This window comes from Canis lupus, chromosome 18 (assembly GCF_011100685.1).
Source record: "Canis lupus familiaris isolate Mischka breed German Shepherd chromosome 18, alternate assembly UU_Cfam_GSD_1.0, whole genome shotgun sequence".
NCBI classification, from domain to species: Eukaryota; Metazoa; Chordata; class Mammalia; order Carnivora; family Canidae; genus Canis; species Canis lupus.
This window is the reverse complement of record NC_049239.1, coordinates 6,629,483-6,653,502: the sequence shown is the minus strand read 5'-3', so window position 1 is coordinate 6,653,502 and position 24,020 is coordinate 6,629,483. Positions and strand designations below refer to the sequence as shown.

At 35.0% G+C, this 24,020-nt stretch overlaps 1 protein-coding gene across 8 annotated transcripts in view; it reads right to left on the bottom strand.

Moving 5' to 3' along the window:
- The window catches only part of COA1 (cytochrome c oxidase assembly factor 1 homolog), a 73,675-nt gene that overhangs the window by 36,518 nt on the left and 13,137 nt on the right, over positions 1-24,020 (bottom strand). Inside the window, exons 3-4 of one of the 8 annotated variants that reach the window (XM_038562639.1) lie at positions 4,310-4,418; positions 3,039-3,180 (exon numbers count right to left, since the gene is read on the bottom strand). The exons of 6 other annotated variants lie outside the window; for them this stretch is intronic. The gene's annotated coding sequence lies outside the window, so the exon portion shown is untranslated. The remainder of the gene's footprint in view (positions 1-3,038; positions 3,181-4,309; positions 4,419-24,020) is intronic. One more of the 8 variants, XM_038562640.1, reaches the window with a different exon arrangement.

Sequence of the window (24,020 nt, the reverse complement as noted above, 5' to 3'; positions counted from 1 at the left end):
ACAATTCATTTGCAGTCAGAGAGGAAAAGAGCTGATGAAGAAACAGCAGAAAAGATCATGGTAACTCCAACTACAATGCATTGCCAGGAGGCCAGTTTTCAGATGGAAAAAAATGTTACCACCTTGGATTTTGCAAGCCCTCTTCATGTATGCCATCTACTTTAAGAAGAAAAGAGAAAAACTCATGGCTGGGACTATTCTGGTTTATGCTATAACCTAAGGCCAGTACACTTTGATATGAAATCTATTTTGCTACTCAACATAGGCAACATAAGATCCCTTTTAATAAATCTCCCCCAGTGAAGAGATAGTTAATATAACAGGAGTATTGCATTGGACTGCATTCTGTATGCTAGTAATGTTCTGTTTCTTGATTTGGGTGCTCATGACACAATATGTGCAGGTGCATACTCTTCAGTATTCACGTAATACTTCAATAAAAAGCTCAAACCAAAACAGAAATCAAACATTCACCAACAGAATAAACGATTCATGGGTATGAATAGGTAATCCACAGAAATTCAAAGGGCCAAAACTTTTAAAGATGCCCCACCCCTCTTGAACTCCCGAACCCTTTCCCTATGCTCTCAGAAACACATCTGTCATCCTCAATTACTCATCCTTTTCTCAGAACATTCTTGCTTGGGACACAACCCTGGCTGTACATACAGTCGCCTGGGAGTTAAAAAAATTTACTTAAGCCTGAGCTCCACCCCAAACTGTCTGAGTCAGAATCTCTGGAGGCTGGGACCAAGGAAATGGTATGTTTACAAGCCCTCCCTGGTGATTTTAATGCAGAGCCAGGATTGAAAGCCACTGCCAACTGAAACCTGGCTCTCCCTACAACCTTCTTCAGTCCTATCTTCATTCTGATACTCCTCTTTCCATTAGGCCTAGAGACAGGATGGATGTTCTTTTTTCTTGTTGCTACTTCCAAACTACTGTCTCATCTGCCTCCCTAAAATTCTAACTTTCAATCCCGAGTTATCAGACCAAATTATCACTACTATCCCTAATGCTTATCCACATGACACCCCTAACATCATTCCTTAAATATTTTAGTTCCTGGCCATGACTCTCTCTAACACTGTTCTTATCAAAATGCATGATGATCTATGAAGTCAAAAAAATACCTAGACATAAATGAAAATAGAAAAACAGCATATTAAAATTTATGGGATGAAGGGTGCCTGGATGGCTCAGTCCATTAAGTGTCTGATTCCTGGTTTCAGCTCAAGTCATGATCTCAAGATCCTAGGATGGAGTCCCATGTTGGACTCTCTGTTCAGCGGGGAATCTGCTGGTCTCCCTCTCTTTCTGTCCTACCCTCTGCTCATGCTCTCTAAAATAAGTAAATCTTATAAAATAAAATAAAATGTATGGGAAGCAGTAAAAGCTGTTCTAAGAGGCTTATTCATAGCAATAAATATTTACCTCAAGAAAAAAGAAAAATTCCAAATAAACAAGAAAAGATTACACCTCAAAGAACTAGGAAAAGAAGAACAAATGAAACTCAGAGTTAGTAGGAAGAAGGAAATGACAAAGATCCAAGCAGAAATAAATGAAATCGAGATTAAAAAGAATATGGAAAAGACCAAGGAACTAAGACGTGATTCTTTGAAAAGATCAACGAAGTTGACAAACCTTTAGCTAGACTCACCAAGAATAAAAATGAGAGGACTCACATAAATGAGAAATGAAAAAGACATTACAACTGATGCCACAAAAATAACAAAGAACCATAAGTGACTGCTATGCACAATTATATGCCAACAAATTGGACAATCTAGAAGAAATGGATTAATTCCTAGAAATAAAATGCATGATGATTTAAAAATCCACATACATGAATGATCTTTAACATCCTCCTCTTCTCTCAAGGTCCAGTCCTTCACTTGATTTCAGCTACTTGTTCTCAGTCTTACTCTAGAACTTCTCACCAATAACTTGACCCCCTGGATAATCTCAATTTCTAGCTTCCTACAACCCAGCCAGCCTCTAACTCTTCAACTCACCTCTTCAAGAATCTTCAGTATTTTTAAATCTCAGGTCTATAATCTATTGATCCTATAACCTTTGCAGTGTTCTTCATCCAACTTAGAGTCTATGATCCATTACAATAATCTCCCACCTTTGAATACACCCTCAACTATCTTGCCCCTCTTCCTCTATCATGATCATCAGGCAAATCCCAATCCTAGATACGTCTTAGTCTCCACATTATCAGCACAGATGGTATGGCCTTGTCATCACAGACCAGTTCTCTAGTCTCCTAAATGATTAGGTCATATATTTTCCTATATTTTACTTCTGTATCTCCTTCCCTCTCCTTGGGCTTAGCAGATGATCTTGCTTCCCAATTGACTGAGAAAAGAAAAGTAATCAGAATCTGTTTATCTACATTTGTGCCAAAGTACTCTTGCCTTCCCTTTGCTATTATGGATGGTCTGTGTTCCTATTAAGACCAATCCCTCCATTGTATCCCTCCATCTCCTTTCATCTACTCAACCTCATTCCAGCAATTCACCTTTTCCCTCATGCATCATCAATTTCCCCAACTTTACTATACTATTCATATCAGCATCAAACACACTATAATAGCTCCTATCTTTGAAAAAATTCTCTTAATCCTGTATCTTCTTCCAGCAGTGGTCTCATTTTCCTATTCCCTTTAGGGAAGAAATTCCTCAAAAGAGATATCTGTTTTTGTTATCTTCCATTCCTATCCTCCCATTCACTCTAGAGAGCACTCCATCCTAGCCTTTATCTCCTCACTACTCCACAGGGACGGCGCCTATGAAAGTCATTCAAGACTTCCATATTGTTTCAACTAAAAGTCAATTCTCAGCACTCATCTTACTTGATCTGAGCATATTCAATACTGCCGACCAATCCTCCTTTGAAACAGTTTCTACACTAGGCTTCCAGTACACTATTCACTCGTGGTTCTCCTCCTCCTTGCTGAGCACTCTTTTTAAGTCTCTCTTACTGGTAAACCTTATCCTCTTCTCTCTTACTGGTAAACCTTATCCTCTCACCTGTAAATGCTGGACTGGCCCAGGGATCTTCGTGGACTTCTTTGTTATCTCTGCTCTCATTTCTTCATCCAATCTCATGGCTTTAAACCACTCCTCTATGCTGACATTCAGACTTCTTTATATTCCAGACTCTTGGATCTACCTGCATATGGAACATCTTAGCCTGAATGCTACGGAAACATCTATAACTTGATCAAAATCAAATTCCTGATTTTTCTCTCCTCCCTGCTCCCACAGATCCCTTTCAATGAACGGTAACTCCAGTCTTCCAGTAGTCCAGGCCAAAATCTTTGTACTTTTTCTCTCACATTCCATATCTAACACATCAGCGTGCCTTGTTAAGTCTACTTTCAAAATATATCTAGACCGTGAACACTCTTCACCACCTTCATCTTCACCCTGGACTAAGTCACCATCTGTTGTGCCCAAGATTGCGAATCCAAGAAACCACCGAGGAGCCGACACCGATGCAAGCGCATGAGGGTTTATTTGCAAGCTCAAGGTTGCGTCCAAGTATACCCGACACAGAGGAGCAGGAAATGTAGAGGCCGAGAAAAATCATGGCCATTCCACCTCAAGTTTAGCATTAGCACAAGTACAACTATCTTAGGCCCCTGTGATTAAGAGCTGAACTTAATAGGAAAAACTGCAGAATGTCCTCAATGTCCTCAGCAGGTAATCCCATATCAGAAAGACAACAGAGCTCGGAATTGCCCTCGGCAGAGAATCCCATATCAGGAAGACAACAGAGCCCACACCTGTGGTAGAAAGTCCCATATTAGAATGAGAACAGAGCTCGATGCCCTTGAAAGCCCCATATCAAAATGTAAACAGAACTTCAGAAATTCTTCCATCCCTTCTGAAAACCCCCTAGACCAGCCTATAAAAAACCCACCCGTAACCCACTTCGGGGTCCAAGTTCCTGCTCCGCTGCGTCGGGTACACTTGGACCCAAGCTCGAGCTTGTAAATAAACCCTTGTGCACTTGCATCGGTGTCAGCTCTTCGGTGGTTTCTCGGATTCGCAATCTTGGGCACAACACATCATCTTTTGCCTAAATTATAACAGCCTCCTAATTAGTCTTCTGTTTCCTCCTTTAGCCTCTCTTACACTGTCCTCTTAACACAGCAACTACAGCAATCCTTTTAAAACCTAAATAAGATTATATCACTCCTCTGTTAAAAACCTTCACATTTCAGGTAGTAATCACACTCAAGGTAAAAGACCAAGTCTTTACAATAGCCTATGAAGCTCCCTATTAATTCTCTTACCTCATCTCCTTTTACCCCCTTACTTCCAGCTGCCCTGGCTTCCTTGCAGTTTGTGACATGCTACGCATCAAGGTCTTCTCATGTTTTTCCTTCTGCCTGGAATTTAAGTCTGATAAAACCAAGAATGATGAGAAAATGATAAGAATATGGAACAAAAACTTTTATATGCCAATGGTGGGAATATAAATTAATGGGAGTAATTTACAGAACAATTTGGCGGTATCTAGTAAAGCTGAAGATGCATATACCCTTCAATTCAGCAACTGCACATCTGTGTGTGTGTGTGTGTGTGTGTGTATAGTCTAGGATATATGTTCTAGGGCCTAGAACAATTCTCTTACAAATACACATGGAGAACCCCTACAAGAATACCCACTGCCACATTGTTTGTAAAAGTAAAACAATCAGAAATCTAAATATCTACCAATGGGAAAAGTAAAACAATCAGAAATCTAAATATCTACCAATGGGAAATGTGTAAATTATAATAGATACATAATGGAATACTAATTAACAGCTAAAATGAATGACCAACCTACAATCAACATGCTCGTAGTTAAAAATCACAATGGTAACCTAATGAAAAGCAAGTTGCAGAAAGATAAATACTTCAGTATGATCTTATGAATATATATTATTGAAAATGTGGAAAATGAAGCATTATCTTAGAAAAACTGGCTTTTGCAAGGTCAAAAAAAAGTTAGAGAGTCACATACAATATGATAAAGGAATGTTTAGCCTGCAGATAAATCACAGGCTAGATTACTTTCAGTGACTCAAAACAACCCACTTGCGCATAAGCAAGATTGTTTTTAAAAATCTCAAACATGAAACCTGAGACACAATCCACAAATGCAGAGGCATAAACCCAGCTGACTGGTATAAATGACAAACCTCTTAATGCTGTGGTTTCCTTACTCTGATACAGTGTAAAGATACTGAATACCTGTCACTCACTAATATTTATACAGAAACAGAGTATATCAGGAAAAAAGCAATGCAAAACCTGCTATATAACCACAGTGACGGTTAAACAAGTTGATGCAGGAGATAGCCATGAGCCAAAAATGATGATAGCTAAATGGCAGGAGAATAATTCCATTATGCTAATTATTTGTATGAATTGTGTTAGTTATTGTGAGGTATGAATCAGCAGTAGTGTGTCATACTTGCACATGATCTTGGGTACCTAGTTTCCAAGGACATTAATCGAAGCTTCAACATACTTTAAAGGCCCATTACTAGTTGTTACTGATTAAACTTTACTATTAGATATGGCTAGGAAGGCACACCAAGCATAAAGCTTCTATCACACACATAATCCATCTACAAAAGGGCTGATATATCCATCCTGAAAAAGCATCTGCATATTTGAAAGCCACAGCCCTCACCACCACCACTTCATATTAGCATAAACAGCTTTGCAATTGTCAACCAGAAAGTTTCAAATTCCCCAGGGCTTTATTTTAGCACTGCATAGGCATCCAGGGCTTGGGAAAAGTCAGAATGGGGTGGGTTAGGGAAGCTATAATTATATCTTGACTGCCTTCATCAAATTATAGGAGTGGGAGGTAAAGACATTCTAATCGAGACGCTTGTGAAAGAACACACCCTTAAAGTTGAATCCAGTATTCTGATAAAATAGGATCAAATGTGGAAAAAAGCGATATACCCATCACTTGGTAAATTTTATAGGAAGCACAACAAGAGGAGTGCTTATTTCATATGTTTGTAAGAAGAGAAATACATGCTTTTAGCTGTAACCAAGGCAGTTATTATGATTTAATTAAAAGTTCTTATTCACTTTATTAATTACAGAGTTAATTATATCTGTTTAAAATGAGCCATGGATTTGCAGAATCAACCTATTATTTGTTAAAAAAAAAAAAAAGTGAAGAGTTTTTTCTAAGTACTAATCAGCATGGGTGTGTTTTATGTTTGCTCTAATACAGTTTCCAACCTTGAAAGACTGCCTAGACTTCCACTCGACTCTTTTTACCACAGGCAGTACCACTATCACATAGCCACAAAAAGGAAATGTTAAACAATTCTGTTAGGAAATGTTTTAACTGATTCAATATGCCCTAGAAGCTTATTTAATATCTTACAAATAATACCACATATATTTATAATGTTCTTAACATCCCAACACGTAATTAGCATATCATAGACATTATCATTTCAGAATGAGAGCTATCTTGGAAGGTATAGCCAGAGGCATTTGAGGAATATGTTGAAGGAAAAATTAGGCAAGAAGAGGGGAATTCATGGGATCAGAGTCAGCCTAACTTATCAATATACAACTTTCAGGGCCTGGGACTATTTGGAGTACATTTTCAGTCTATTCTTTTGATTCTTCACCTGGGAGATCTATGTTAAGTATATAAGTATATTTAAATATCTATATATGTATATATACATATTTAATATCTCTTTGTAAGCATGTAAAGGACAAGGAAAGACTTAATTTCTGTTTCTTTAGTGTCCCTCATGAAATAAAAATCAAGACTGTGCCCGCAAATCCAGGATGTCCTGTGATTTTGATGAACCTTATTCAAAGCAGGATCTAAATATTTAGCATCATTTGGTGGCAAATTTATTCTTTAAATTGGAGAATAAAGTATGGATCACAAAGAAGTAATGTAAAACATCAAATCAGTAATAATATTCCAACATCACTACAAATTAAAGCTTTTGATAATTGTTGAATTTGGGTCATAAACACATGGGTATCTGTTATCCTATGCTCTCCAATTTTGTGTAAGTATGAAATTTCCCAAATAAAGAATGAAAAAAAGCAAACCTCTGGAAGTAACCAGAGCTGAGAAAAATTCTTTAGACCCACATTCTATCAAATTTTGGTCTCAATTCTGGTAATATCACAGCGGGCACAGAAGCACTGATCAGCTTTCTAAAAATGTAGGAACATCCTTATACATACACACACACACACACACACACATATATACATACACACACGTATACATATACGTATATATACACATATATATCAACTTAAACATATATATCTTAAACTTAAGTTTATACTTTAATATTCAAACTTACATTGACTTGCTGCATTTTATCACAATAATTCAGTTTTCAAAAATGAGATGGAAATAATCTTTAGTTTACAAACGTAGTGAGTTGAGAAAAACGAAGCTGTAGCAATACTGGCCTCTGCACCCAGAAAATAGACCTTCCTACTAGATGCTCTATAAAAAAGTAAAGTATTCTCAGGCCATCAGAGGCTTAAAAGGGTCCCTTGCCTCACAGAAATCATAATATGGACTAAAATATGTCATTTTATAAACAGCAGTAATGGGTTTACAGTGACATATACTGTCTACCGTATCTGTTTTCATTCCTACAAAAGAAAGCTACAAAGAAAACCAAAAAGTTTACTAGACTTAAATCAATTATATTACTTTGAAGTATCTTTTTCATTTAAAAAAACACTTCTTTACCACTAACTTACTTTTAAAGAATAGAGTATAAAAGCTCTTTTAGTAACAAATAAAAGTTGAGAAAAAATTCAGCTTTTTTATCTTTTACTTGAAAGAAAATCTTTTGTATAAATGTGTAGAGTATGTCAATTCAAAAGCTAAAAATGTATGCACTAATATTAGAATCTTCAGCGATTTTCCTTTCTGGTCTATGCCTTGAATCTGTTTAAATTCTGGTCTTGGCCTTTCATTTACCCTATGAGCCTTCTTAATTATTCAGAGGTTTATGCATGGCCAAGAAAGAATGTCACTTGTATTTAGTGAAGAAAATACAGAGAAATTTTACTTATTTTAAAAAGTGTATGTGTGTGCGCGCGCGCGCACATGTGTGGAGGTAGGACTCAATAAGGATGACTTCAATCACCTTTTCATCACAACCAGGAATATTACTGAATCAAGTGTGATATAAATGATAACCATAAAAATCAACAATGTTCTTACAAGTAAGAACAATTAGATAATATAAACTTCAAAAACAATATTCCAATTGCAATTAGAATATATATATATTAAAATTTTTTTAATTTAACACAGAATATATGTAACTTTCATAAAACCACAAACCTCCTGAGTTAAAATAAGGCTTAAAACAATAGAAAAATATACCCTCAAAAAAGTGACAGCTTTATTTACAATTAAGACTTTTCTTTGATGAAAATTAAAAGAAACAACAAATGTGGCATAAAAGTGTTTCATTACACTTCCATCAAACTTAAAAAAATTATACTGTTCGTGGATCACACAAAGTTGGAGCATCTGAATTTTCAAGGGCAAAGTCACTTTGTGTATGCGCAATGGCTAACACTGTTCGTATCTAATCTTTAAAGAGTTTAAATTTTTAAGTATAATATCAAGCCCAAAAGCAATCAGTAACCAAAGGACACAGGCAAGCATTCACAAATTAGATTGAGAGGTCAGAAGGAAAATCTCACACTGAATATCTGCTGGGTATTGTAAAGCTGGGTAGTTCTTTCCTTATTTTTCTATTGAAGTTTAACACTCAAAGAAAAGAACACAAAACATAAATATTCAGCTTAATAAGTTATAACAAAGCAAGAATCTATGTAGCCACCATGAAAAGCTAGAAATAAAGCACTGCCAGTACCCCAGCAGATATTTCTCATTTCTGCCTGATTATTAAACCCTTCCTCCTCTCCAAGGGTAACTACCATGACCTCTAAACACTGAGATCATACAGTACACATTCTTTTGCATGTGGGTTTTTGCTCAACCTTATGTTTTCTAAATAAATACATTTTGTTGGATGAACTGAGTTTGTTCATTTTTACTACAGTACGATTATCCAAGGTAGGAACATATAATGACTTACTACCTACTATAATATTGATGCACATCCCATGCCCTAACATGTAGCTAGACCAAATTATGCTGCCATAAACATTCATATATATATATATACCACTTGGTTATACACATGTACGGTATTTCTCTAGGGGACTGAATTGCAGGGTCACAGAGTATGTATATATTCAGCTTCTACACTGCCAGTTTACCAAAATGGTACACCAATAGATATCTTACCAACAGTGTATAAGAATTTCATGCTCCATACTCCCACAAACTATTATTATTCTTTTAAATTTTACTCTTCTGGTAAGTGTGTAGTAGTTGTATGCCATTATGGTTTTAATTTTTATCCCTCTAATGACTTGTGATTTCAATCAACTTTTCTTATTTTTACTGGACATTTGGACATCCTTTTGGTGAAGTACCTGTTCAAGTCTTTCACTCATTTTTCTATTAGGCTGTCTTTTTCTCACCAATCTGTCGTCTTACTTATATCCTATTTTTGAGCTCCTTGTCAGAGAGTTACAAATATCTTCTACTTTATAGAAGTAGCTTGCCTTTTACTTGCTTAAGGTGATTTTGGATAAACAGAAATTCTTCAGTTTGATAAAATCCAATTTATTATTTTTTCCTTTAGGGTTAAAATCCTTTTTGTGTCCTGTTTAAAAAAACTTTTTATATTCTTAGGTCACATAAATACTTTCCTATATTGTCTCCTATAATATTTATTGTTTTGCCTTTCACAAGTAGATCCACAATCCCCTGGGAATTTATTTTAGGTGTGATATGATATACTTGATTCACTTTGCTCCATATAAATATGCATGATGCTCTAGTATCATTTACTGAAACACCACTGTTCCCACTGTTCTGCATGTCAGCTTTCCCATATATCAAATGTCTATATATACACGTTTGTTTCTATAGTCCTTATTTTGTTCTGCTGATCTATTGAGCCAAGAATATTGTCTTTATTAATCTAACTTCATTAAAATCTTGAAATCTAATAAAATAAGCTATTCCACTTTGTTCTTGAAGAATGCCTTGACTCTTTTTACTCTTTTGCGTTTTCATATAAATTTATTTCAATGATTGTGACAACCCTGTGTACACCTAAGTCTTATTAGCCTACTTAAAAAATATGGTACAGCAAGCCTAGGAGAATTATATAACTTGTCTGAGGCCATAAAACTGCAAAGTCTAAAATGTGAACCCTGGAGTGTCTTTGTGCAAAGTGTACACTTTACAATACAATATCCTATATGCCTATAAACTCACATAGAAATGTTAAGCCTAAAAATAAAAATATATACAAATAAAAATAACAATAAAATATTATTTTAATACCTATTCAACTTATTATGGGTAATGTTAAGATAATGATTTCTGTCAATGATGGCAATTTTATGAAGATTGGTACTAATAGTACCAATTTTGCCAGTAGAAGTGAAAATTACTACAATCCTTTTAGAGCTCTAGAAAACCCGTAACGTTTACTACTAATAAAGGTGTAAGAGAATATGGTGTCCTGAAGGACTTAATTATTACCTGCTAATGTTCAACTGTTATAAAATGTGGGTTATGTCTAACTCCCATTCGAAGACCTATTAAGATGAAATAGATCTCTGGCAGGTAAAGGAAAGAAAAGATTTGTGGATGATTCTTAGATACAGTCTGGCTTGAACAAAGCACACTCACAGAACTTATATACTATGAACTAATATTTCTTTAGAAACTAGGCAGTGTGGTACGTACTTGACATCAATGGTCTCATTTCATCTTTCCAACTCTAATAGATATCACTGATGTCTCAAATTAAATATGGGAAAGAAAGTATTAGATATCAGATCTTAACTAAAACCTTCACCTGCTAAGCTTTTTCTATCACTGCAAACTGCTAATATCCATGTGATATTTGTTTCACAACTGAGCTGAAAAACCAGATTTTCCACTTGGGAATACATAAGTAATACTAAAACAACAGCCAGGCAGCCATCAGGATTTCCCTGTAAATAAATATACCAGGTCAGCCGGGAGACTTTTGACATTACTGCCCCTAGCAAAGTAACCTTTGAAAACAATACTAGATTTGTTTGTTTGGTTTTCTTTTTTTCTTTCCTTCCGGGTTGTTTTTTGTTTTTGTTTTTGTTTTTTTGGTGGGTTTTTTTTTTTTTTTTGCCTTTTTTTTCCCCTTGAATTTTGGCACCTTAAGATTTAAGAAATGAAAGATGTTTAGATTTTTAACACATGAAGAAGACCATGTAAGATCTCACTCTATGCTTTTTACAATTCAACTTCAGTGACAGCAGAAACCCTGGAATTTGGTTTTTAACATAAATAGACAAATTAAAACTAAGTATTACAGGATCATATAAAGATTAAGGGGTCACTATGATCCACAGTGATGTAACTGAGCAGAAGAGAACAATTTTCTTATACACATGAGACCACAGGAACTACATTCAGGAAAGACACAGATCAACCTCATTCTGAACTCTTTAGGCCACATCAGTAATACAAGGCAATACATTTAAGATGGACAACAGATGAACCAGACTAATGATTTTTACCCATGAGTACAATTTTATCACGAATTCCTGGAAATTATAAATCAAATGGGTTGAAGGCAGGACCTAAGACTTTACTTTTTTTAAAGTTTCTACAAATAGCTAGAAACCAATTTTAAAACTGGCGATAAGTATACACCTATCAATAATTACTTTAAATGTAAATGGATTCAATCCTCCATTAAGAGACACAGAGTGGTTAAATAGATTAAAAGAAAAACAAGGCCGATGTATATGCTATCTATAATAAATTCATTTCAGATATAAGGACATACATAGACTGAAAGAGAAGAGCTGGGAAAAAAATATTTCATGCAAATAGGAACCAAAAGAAATTTCATGTAAATATACCCCAAAATAAATCAGACAAAACAGATGTTAAGACAAAGCCCATAATAACAGACAAGGCCATTATGTAATGACAAAGGGGTTAATCTAACAAAAGAAATGATATTTGTTAAACATATGTACACACAATATAGGAGAACCCAAATATATAAAGAAAATATCAACAGACCTAAGGAAGAAATAGACAATACAGTAATAGTAGGAACTTTAATACCTCACTTTCACAAATGGATAGATAATCAAAAGAGAAAATCACACAGTATTGGAAGCACTAGCCAGAGCAATTAGGCAATAGAAAAAAATAAAAGGCATCCAAATTGGAAAGGAAGAACTAAAATTGTCACTAATTGGCATGATACTTGGCATGATATAAAGAAAACTCTAAAGACTTCACCAAAAAAATTGCTAGAGCAAATAAATTCAGTAAAGCTGCAGAATACAAAATCCATACACAAAAATCTGTTGCATATCTATACACTAATATGAAACTACTAGGAAAAGAAAATAAGAAAACAATCCCATTTACAATTCCAAAAATAAGAATAAAATAATTAGGAGTGTATTTAACCATGCAGGGAATAAACTTGTAAACAGAAAACTCTAAGAGATTGATGAGACAAAGTGAAGATGACACAAATAAATGGAAAGTTGTTCCATGCTCTGGATTGAAAGAATATTGTTAAAATGTTCATACTCCCAAAGCAATCTACTAATTCAACGCAATCCCTATCAAAATGCTAATGGTATTTTCACAGAAAGTAAATAATCTTAAGATTTATATGGAAATGTAAAAGATTGAACAGTCAACACAATCATGAAAAAACAAAGTGGAGGTATCACAATTCCAGACTTGAAGTTATATTACGAAATTGTAGTAACAGTATAGTATTGGCACAGGAACAGACACATAGATAAAAAAAACAGAACAGAAAACCCAGAAATAAGCCCACGATTATACATTCAATTAATTTTTGACAAAGGAGGCAAGAATACACAATCGGAAAAAGATAAATCATGTTGGGAAAACTGGACAGCTACATGCAAAAGAATGAAACTGGACCACTTCCTTACACCCTACACAAAAATAAATTTGAAACGTGAGACTTGAAACCATAAAAGTCTTAGTAAAAAGCACAGGGATTAATTTCTCTGACATCAGCTATAAGAACATTTTGCTAGGTATGTCTTCTGATACAAGGGAAACAAAAGTAAAAATAAATTTTGGGGACTACATCAAAATAAAAAGCTTCTGAGCGGCAAAGGAAACAGTCAACGGAACTAAAAGATAATCTATCGAATGATAGATTAAAATAAAATAAAAAATCGAATGATATTTGCAAATCATATGTCTGAAAAAGGATTAGTATTCAAAGTACATAAAGAACTTATACAACTAAACACCCAAAAAACATATAATTCAATTTAAAAAAAGATTGGGTACATGACCAGACATTTTTCCAAAGAAGATACACAGATGGCCAAGAGGTACATGAATAGATGCTCAATCTTACTAATCAAAGAAATGCAAATCAAACCACAGTGAAATTATCACCTTACCCTTTCAGATTGGCAATTTTCTAAAAGACAAAAATAACAGGTGCTAGTGAAAATATGGAGAAAGAAGAACCCTCATACACTGTTGGGAATGTAATTCATGCAGCCATTATAGAAAACAGTATGGTGGTTCCTCAAAAACTTAAAAATAGAACTATTACACAATCCAGCAATTCCACTTCTGGGTATTCGTCCAAAGAAAACACAACCCAGGGATGTCTGGGTGGCTCAGTGGTTGAGCATCTGCCTTCTGCTCAGGGTGTGGTCTCAGAGTCCCAGGATCAAGTCCCACATCAGGCTCCCCAAGAGGAGCCTGCTTCTCCCTCTGCCTGTGTCTCTGCCTCTCTCTCTGTGTCTCTCATGAATAAATAAATAAATTCTTAAAAAAAGAAAGAAAGAAAGAAAGAAAGAAAGAAAGAAAGAAAGAAAGAAAGAAAGAAAGAAAGAAAGAAAACACAACCCAAAGATATATAAGTATCCCTATGGTCAATAAACATTATTTGTAATTGCCAAGGTATGCAAGAAATGTAAATGCTCATCAACAGATAACTGGATAAAAAGATGGGATGGATATATATATATATATATATATATATATATATATATATAGAGAGAGAGAGAGAGAGAGAGAGAGAGAGGGGGGGGGAGAGGAATATTCCTCAGCCATAAGAAGGGACAAAATTGTAACATTTGAAACAACATGGATGGACCTAGCAGGTATGATAATCAGTAAATAAGTCATACAAAGACAAATACTGTAGGAGTTTACACACACACACATAAAACCCACAACAAATGAAAGAACAGACTAATAGATACAGAAAACATACTGTTGGCAACCAAAGAGGCGTGGACAAAATAAATTAAGAGGATTAAAAAGTACAAACTTCTAGTTATAAAAAAAAATAAACCATGAGGATTAAAAGTACAGCATAGGTATACAGTCAATAACATCCTAATGATTTTGTATACTGACAGATGGTAACTAGATTTTTAGAGATTATTTTGTAACACATGAAGTATCAAATCACTATTATGTACACCTGAAAATAATAAGATATTGTATATCAATTATTCTTCAATTTAACAAAAAGAGGCATGCCCTTCAGCTGCTTGGGATGCCTTGCCTACAGTTCCTGCAGCTGATCAATGGGCACCCCCAGTGCTCCACATACCTCACCCATAGAAGCACACCACTGTGCAAAGCACCCTGCATTCTCCCTATGGCAGCTAAAACAAGTTTTTGCAGGTGAGCATGCCTGGAAAGCCAGTCTTGGAGAAACCACAAACTTAAACATTCAGCATCACTAGCAAAAGGGAAGCTGGTATCATCTAATCCAGCTTTGCAGGATTGAGAGAAGGCATAGAAACTTAAGAATTCTGCCACAAGAGGGAGGACGAAGTGTGGAGCAAGTGTATTCATAGAAGAGGTCTGAGAAGACTAAATCCCATACAGGACTGAAAAAGATATTTCTCTCCTAAAACCAGGAATAAAGACTGGAAGAGGTGACAGCTTCTTCATTTTTTTAAAAGATTTTTTTATTTATTTATGATAGACATACACACACAGAGAGAGAGAGAGAGAGGCAGAGACACAGGCAGAGAGAGAAGCAGGCTCCATGCCGGGAGCCCGATGCGGATAGATCCCAGGACTCCAGGATTGCGCCCTGGGCCAAAGGCAGGAACCAAACCGCTGAGCCACCCAGGGATCCCCAGCTTCTTCAAATGTAAAGACAGCAATGCAAGACATGAAGAAATATGAATATATGGAATATAAGAAATAGTGAAAGGGACCATAAGAGAAGGAGGGGAAACCAAGTGGGGAAAAATTAGAGAGGAAGACAAATCAGGAGACACTCTCAATTCTGGGAAACAAAGGATTGTGGAAGAGGAGGCGAGTGGGAGAATGGGGTAACTTGGTGATACGCATTAAGGAGTGCACATGATATGATGACCACTGGGTGTTGGCAAATTGAATTTAAATTTATAAAAGAAAAAAAGAAAAAATGTGAATATTAAGGAATATAAAAACACAAAAGAAATACAATAATTTTCCAATAACTGAACCCAAAGAAACTGAGATCAGCAACTTAACCAATAAAAATTAAATATAGTTTTTTGTTTGTTTGTTTGTTTATTTAGGATAGTCACACAGAGAGAGAGAGAGAGAGGCAGAGACACAGGCAGAGGGAGAAGCAGGCTCCATGCACCGGGAGCCCGACGTGGGATTTGATCCCGGGTCTCCAGGATTGCACCCTGGGCCAAAGGCAGGCGCCAAACCGCTGCGCCACCCACGGATCCCAAATATAGTTGTTTTAAGGAAGTTCAGTGAACTACAAGAAAACACAGAAAGACAATTCAGTGGAATTAAGAAATGGGCCAAAATATTAGAACTCTATAGAAAGGTAAAAATCATAAAAAAAGAACCACACAAATTCTGGAGCTGAAGGATACAATAAATGAAATGAAAAAAAAATACAATAGAGAGTATCAACAGAAGAATGGATCAAACAGAAGAAAAAACCTGTGAAATAGAAGGCAGGGCTTTTGAAATTATCAGTAAGAGTAGAACAAATAAAAGAGTAAAAGAGAGTGAAGGCTGCCCATGTGAACTACAGAATACCATTAAGAGAAATTGTCTACATACCATTGCAGTCTCAAAAGGAAATGAGGGGGGAAAGGACAGAAAGCTTACTTAAAGGTATAACAACTGAGAATTTCTCAAATCTGAGAAAAAATTTAGACATCCAAGTTCAATCCTAAATTACCTTCTCCAAGACATATTAAAATAAATCTGTCTCAAAGGGAAAGAATTGGGAAAACCCTCAATTACAATGAAACCTCACAAGGCTATTAGCAAATTCCTCAGCAAAAATCTTACAGGCCAAGAAAGAGTAGTATGATATATTCAAAATACTAAAAGAAAAAAAAATTACAATCAAGAACATGTTACCCAACAAAGCTGTCCTTCATAAATGAAGGAAATAAAGACATTTCCAGACAAACAAAAGCTGAGTTTATCACCACCTCACCTGCCTTACAAAAAATGTTGAAAGGAGTTCTCTAAACTGAAATGAAAGGATGCTATTTAGTAAAATGAACACATGTACTGGTAAAGTAAGTATAACTCAAACTTAGAATATTCTAACACTGTAATATATGGATATAATAACCAACTAACTCCAAAATAAAGGTTAAAAGACAAAAATATAACTATAGTTACAATAATTTGTAAATTAGTTATAAATTGTGACATCAAAAGAAAAGATAAAGGGATAAAATGTAGTTTATGTATGTGTTCAAAGTTATTATCAGGGCAGCCCAGGTGGCTCAGTGGTTTAGCACCGCCTTCGGCCCAGGGTGTGATCCTGGAGACCTGGGATCGAGTCCCGCGTTGGGCTTCCTGCATGGAGCCTGCTTTTCCCTCTGCCTGTGTCTCTGCCTCTCTGTCTCTCTCTCTTTCTGTGTGTGTGTCTCTCATGAATGAATGAATGAATGAATAAATAAATAAATAAATAAATAAATATTTAAAAACAGTTATCAGCATAAAATAGACTATTGTATCTACAAGATGTTTTATGTAAATGGCATGGTAACCAAGAAGCAAAACCTTGTAGCAGATAGACAAAAGATAAAGATAAGGAAATGAAAGTTAGAGAAAATCATCAATTCCCAAAGGAAGACAGAAGAATGAGAACATTATAAAACAGCAAGAAAATGGTAAGATCACATTAATATTCCTTACTTATTAATAATTACTTTGCCTGTACTTGGATTAAATTCTCCATCCAAAAGGCATAGCATGACAGAGCAGGTAAAAACAAGAACCAACTGTGTGATTGATATATATAAAAGGTAAACTTCAGATTTAGGTACTTACATAGGCTAAAAAAATGAAGGAATAAAAAAGATATTCTTTGCAAATAGAAACCAAGAGAGTAAGAGTAACTACATTTATTTCAGAGAAGAGAGACTGTCATTCAAAAGTTGAAGAGACAAAGGTTACATAATAATAAAGGGATCAATTCACCAGAGGGAAAAAAAAATTCACCAGAAGATATATCAATCATAAGTACCCACGAATGAAGTATCTACATATACTAAGCAAATATTAACACATATGAACAGCTAAATAAATAAAAATACAACAACAGCAGAGGACTTCAATACCCCACTTTCAATAATGGATAACTTACTCAAAACACCAGTAAGGAAACCTTGGACTTGAATTATACATTAGACAAAATGAACCTCCCAGACATTTCCAGAACATTCCATTCAAAGGCATGAGAATACACATTTTTTTCAAGTACACACAAAATATACTCCAAGACAGATCATATAACTGGTCAAAAAGAAGTCTTAGAAAATTTGGGATCCCTGGGTGGCACAGCGGTTTAGCGCCTGCCTTTGGCCCAGGGCGCGATCCTGGAGACCCGGGATCGAATCCCACGTCGGGCTCCCGGTGCATGGAGCCTGCTTCTCCCTCTGCCTATGTCTCTGCCTCTCTCTCTCTCTCTCTCTCTCTCTCTCTCTGTGACTATCATAAATAAATTTTTAAAAAAATTAAAAAAAAAAATTTAACAAGATAACAAGATTGAAGTCGCACCAAATATCTTTCCTGACCAAAATAGCATGAAACTAGAAATCAATGACAGGAGAAAAACTGGAAAATTCACCAACGTGTGGGAATTAAACAAACAACACATTCCTAAACAACCAATGAGTCACAAAAGAAGTCAAAAGGGAAATCAAAAGTATTTTGAAACAAATGAAAAAGGAAACATACCAAATTCATGAGATTTGATAAATGCAGTTATAAGATGAAGGGTTATAGCAATAAAGGCCTACCTTAACAAAAAATAAAGATCTCAAAAATAACCCAACCTTACACCTCAAGGAATTAGAAAGAGAACAAACTAAGCCTAAAGTTGGCAGCTGAAAGAAATAATAAAGGTGAGAGCAGAAATAAATAAAACTGAGACCAGAAAAACAAAGAAAGGCCAACAAAACTGAGGGTTGGTTTTGTTTTTTTGTTTTTTTTTGTTTTTTTCATAAAATAAACAAAATCCACAATCCTTTAGCAGACTCAGGGGAAAAAAAGATTCAAATAAATAAAATCAGAAATTAAACAGGGGACATTAAATCTGACGCGACATAAACATAAATGATCAAAAGAAACTACTATAAAAGCAACAAAGTATACAACCAACAAATTATATGCCAACAAATTGGATACCCTAGATGAAATGGAAAAGTTCCTAGAAACATACAACCTACCAAGCCTGAAATCATGAACAAAGAGAAAATCTGAACAGACTAAAAATGAATAATTCAGAGACTGACTCACTAACCAAAAACTCCTAACAACAAGCCAGGATCAGCTGGATTCAATAGTGAATTCTGCCAAACATTTGATAAAGAATGAACACCAATCCTTCTGAAAGTCTTGCAAACAACAGGAAAGGGAACACTCACAAACTCATTTTAGGAGGCCAGCATTATCCTGATACCAAAGCCAGATAAGGACACTATAAGAAAAAGATTATGGGATGTATATGATGCAAAAATTCCCAAAATGATTACTAGTAAACCAAATCCAATAGTACATTAAAAGGTCATATACCACAATCAAGTGGGAGTTAACCCCGAGATGCAGAGATGGCTTAAGTATCTGCAAATCAATATGATTTAACAGAATGAGCATGTAAAATCACATGATCATCATAACAGATGTAGAAAAAGTATGTGACAAAAATTCCACATCCTTTAAAGATAAAAACACTCAATAAAGAGAGTGGGGAGGGAATGTACATCAATGTAATAAAGGCTATAAAAGACTATGCAGGATGCCTGGGTGGCTCAGTGGTTGAGCATCTGCCTTTGGCTCAGGTCATGATCCCAGGGTCCTGGATCAAGTCCCGCATCGGGCTCTGTGCAGGGAGCCTGCTTCTCCCTCTGCCTGTCTTTCTGCCTTTCTCTCTGTGCCTCTCATGAATAAATAAATAAAATCTTAAAAAAAAAAAAAAAAAAAGACTATCCAACAGCTAATAACATACTCAACAGGGAAATACTGAAAGTTTTTCCTCTAAGATCAAGAACAAGACAAATTTCATCATTTATATTCAACAGAGTACTGGAAATCCTAGCCAGAGCAATTAGGCAAGAAAAAAATAAAAGGCATCCAAGCCAGAAAAGAAGCTAATTGCTCTCCCTGCAGATGACATGATCTTATATTTATATATATATAACATATATATATAAATTTGTATATATATATATATAAAATCCTAAAGACTGCACCAAAAGAACTGTTAAAACTAACCAACAAATTCAGTAGTTATAAGATATAAAATCAACATACAAACACCAATATCATTTCTATAAACTCACAATAAAATGTCTAAAAAAGAAATAATGAAAACAATCTCCTTTATAATAGCAACCAAAAATAACAGAATACTTAGAACTACATTTAACCAGATGGCAAAAGATCTGTATTCTGAAAACTATAAGACACTAATGAAGGAAATGAAAGAAGACACAAATAAATGGAAATATACTCTGATTTCATGAATTGAAAGATTTAATAATGTTAAAATAGCCATACTAACCAATGCCATCTATAGTTTTAATGCAATCCCTATAAAATTCCAATGGCAAAGGTGTCTGGGTGGCTCAGTCGGTTAAGTGTCTGCCTTTGGCTCAGGTCATGATCCCAGGGTCCTGAGATCAAGCCCCACTTCTGAGCAGGGAGCCTGCTTCTCTCTCTCCCTCTGCCCCTGCTCACACTCTCTCTCATTACCTCTCTCTCTCTCTCTCTCCCCCAAACATATAAAATATTTTTTAAAAATTCCAAAAAAAATTCTAAAATTCATATGGAACTACTAAAGACCCAAATAGTCAAACCAACCCTGTGAGAGAAAATCAAATCCGGAGGCATCAAATTTCCTGATTTCTAAGTATTTTACAAAGCTATAGTAATCAAAACAATATGGTACTGGCATAAAAACAGAAACACAGACCAGCAGAACAAAAGAGAGACCCCAGAAATAAATTGACACATATATGACCAACTAATAGTCTCTTTAATAAATGTTGTTGGAAAATCATATTCACATGCTAAAGAATGAAATCAGAAAATTATCTTACAAAAATTAATTCAGAAATGGAGTAAAAAATGTAGGACTGTAAGCCATATAACTCCTAGAAAAAGTTATAAGTGAAAAAGTTCCTTAATATTACTCTTAGCAATGATTTTGAAAATATGGCACCAAAAGCAACAAAGAAAAAAAATCAATAAATGGGGCTATAGCAAACTAAAAAGTTTCTGCACAGCAAACAAACACAAAACAGAATGAAAAGGCAATCTACAAAATGGGAGAAAATATTTGCCAATGACATATCTGATAAAAATTAATATCCAAAATATATAAGAAATTCATACAACTCAACAGCAAAAAGCAAGTAATCTGATTAAAACCTGGGCAGAGGACCTGGACAGACATTTTTCCAAAGAAAACATATAAATGGCTAACTGGTACATGAAAAGATACTCAACATCACTAATCATCAAAGAAATGGAAATCAAAACCACAATGAAATATAAGCTCACATCTGTTATATTAGCTATTACCAAAAATAAAAAGCAACCAACTGATGTGGAGAAAGTGGACCCTTGTTTACTTTTGGTGGAAATATAAATTGGTACAGAACTATGGAAAAAAATATGGAGATTCCTCAGAAACTTAGAAATAGGATTACCATATGATACAGCAATCTTACTTCTGGGTATATATCCAAAGGAAATAAAATCACTATGTCAAAGAGATATCCACACTCTTATGTTCATTACAGTATTATTCACAATAGCCAAGACATGGAAACAACCTATGTGTCTATCAATAAATGAATGGATAAGGAAACTTTGACATATGTGTATATGTATATATGTATATATATACACACACCTTTTATACATATATATATGGCACATACATGTGACATGTTTGGGTTATACATGTGAAATATATGTGGTTACGTATATTACACATATGTATTCCTAAAATATATATGTTACATACATACCATTTCCATATGGTATATATGTGTGAAAAACGATATATGTTTTATGTATTTATGATATATCACATATGTATATGTCATATATACATACCAAACTCTCAATGGACCTTGAGAGTTCTTCTGTGTGAAAAATTAAATGGAGTTACTAATATATTTTGGTAAACCAATAAGGAAGTAGCATCCAGGTAAGAGACAATAGTAGTTTGGAGTAGGATGATAGAAATAGATAGGACTACATTTGAGAAATTCTACCTAAAAGGAATCAAAAGAATATTGAGAGGTCTTAAAGATGATCCCAGATATCTTGTGTGAGCATTTGGATAAATGATGGTCTCAGTCTCCAGGGAAGTATATACTGCCAGATATAAGTTGCCAGAAGAGTAAGGAAAGAAGGAATCCCCTTTTGGGTGGGTAAGGTTTGAAAACCTATTGAGTCATCTAAGCATGAATGTCTGTCTCACAAGCTCCACTTCTTCATTTCTAACTGAGAATCTCCATTAAAGCTTCAAACTCAGGATGCTGGCAAAAAATCTCTAATTTTCTTCTGTATCTGCTCCATTTGTTGATTAATTAACACCACCAACTATGAGGGATGTTATGAATGGGGTTCCTACATGTGATTGAGAAGACTAGAATACAAAACATCTGAAGTCCCATTGGATAAGAACCTATAATACAGATTCGTTCATAAGACTGCAGTTATTTTTGCCACAAAAGTCTAATGTTAAAGAAAAAGTTAACTTACAACTTTGCAAACATTGTATGCCATTTGAAAATAAATATAAAAGCACTGAGGAATACTCTTATCTATTACTTTGCTGGGGATATTACAAGAATAAACTGTTTTAGAATAGATCCAAAATAAAGATTTTGGGGGTTAAATGCTAATAATGTTTAATTGTTTTCCTACTTCCAAATTCATTCTATGAGGCCAGCATTACCCTGATACCAAAAGCAGATAAAGAATCCACTAAAAAAAAGAAAACTACAGGCCAATATCCTTGATAAACTTAGATGCAAAAATTCTAAATAAAATACTAGCAAAATGAATTCAAAATTACATTGAAAGGTATCATTCGTGCACCACAATCAAGTGGTATTTATTTCTGCATGGTAAAAATGATTCAATATACAGAAATTAATAAATGTGATATATCACACATCAATAAGAGAAAAGATAATAATATGTTCATTTCTAATAGACCCAGAAAAGGCATTTGATAAAAAACAGCATCCATTCATGATAAAAACCCTCAACAAAATAGGTTTAGAGGGAACATACCTCAATATAATAAAAGTCATATATGAAAAACCTACAGCAAACACCATTCTTAATAGAGAATAACTAAGAGCTTTCCTCTAAGTTCAGGAACAAGATAAGGATATCTAATCTCACCACTTTTATTCAACATGGTATTGAAAGTCCTTGCCACAGCAATCAAAACACAAAAAGAAATGAAAGGAATTTCTTTCATTTCAAATCAGTATGTCAAATTTCCACTCTTTGTAGATGACATGACACTATACAGAGAAAAGCCTAAAGACTACCAAAACAGTGCTAGAACATAGGGATGCCTGGGTGGCTCAGTGGTGATTGGCTCAGCGCTTGATCCTGGGGTCCCCGAATCGAGTCCCACATCAGGCTCCCCACAGGGAGCCTGCTTCTCCCTCTGCCTGTGTCTCTGCCTTTCTCTCTGTGTCTCTCATAAATATATAAATGAAACCTTTAAAAAATGTGCTAGAACATAAACTCAGTAAAGCTGCAGGATATTAAAACAATGTACAGAAACCTGTTATACTTCTGTAGGCCAATAAAGAAGCAGCAAGAAGAGAAACTAAGAAAACAACCTTATTTATAATTGCATCAAAAATAGTAAATACCTAAGAATAAACCTAACCAAGAGATAAAACACCTGTAGTCTAGATATGTATCCTGAGGCAAGGGAAACAAACAAAAATAAACTTTTGGAACTATATCAAATTTTTTTTTTAAAGTAAAAAAAATGCTCCATGCTCCCCTGCATGGAACCTGACGTGGGACTCAATCCCAGGTCTCCAGGATTAGGCCCTGGGCTGAAGGCGGCGCTAAACCACTGAGCCACCCAGGCTGCCCAAAACTATATCAAATTAAAAAGCTTCTGCACAGTGAAGGAAACAATCAACAGAACTAAAAGGTGACCTCCAGATGGGAGAAGATATTTGCAAATGACATATCCAATAAAGCGTTAGTATCCAAAACTTATAAAGAACTTACATAAAATACAACATCCAAAAAACAAATAATCCAATTAAATGTACAGAAGACATCAACATACATTTCTCTGAAGAAGATATCCAGATGGC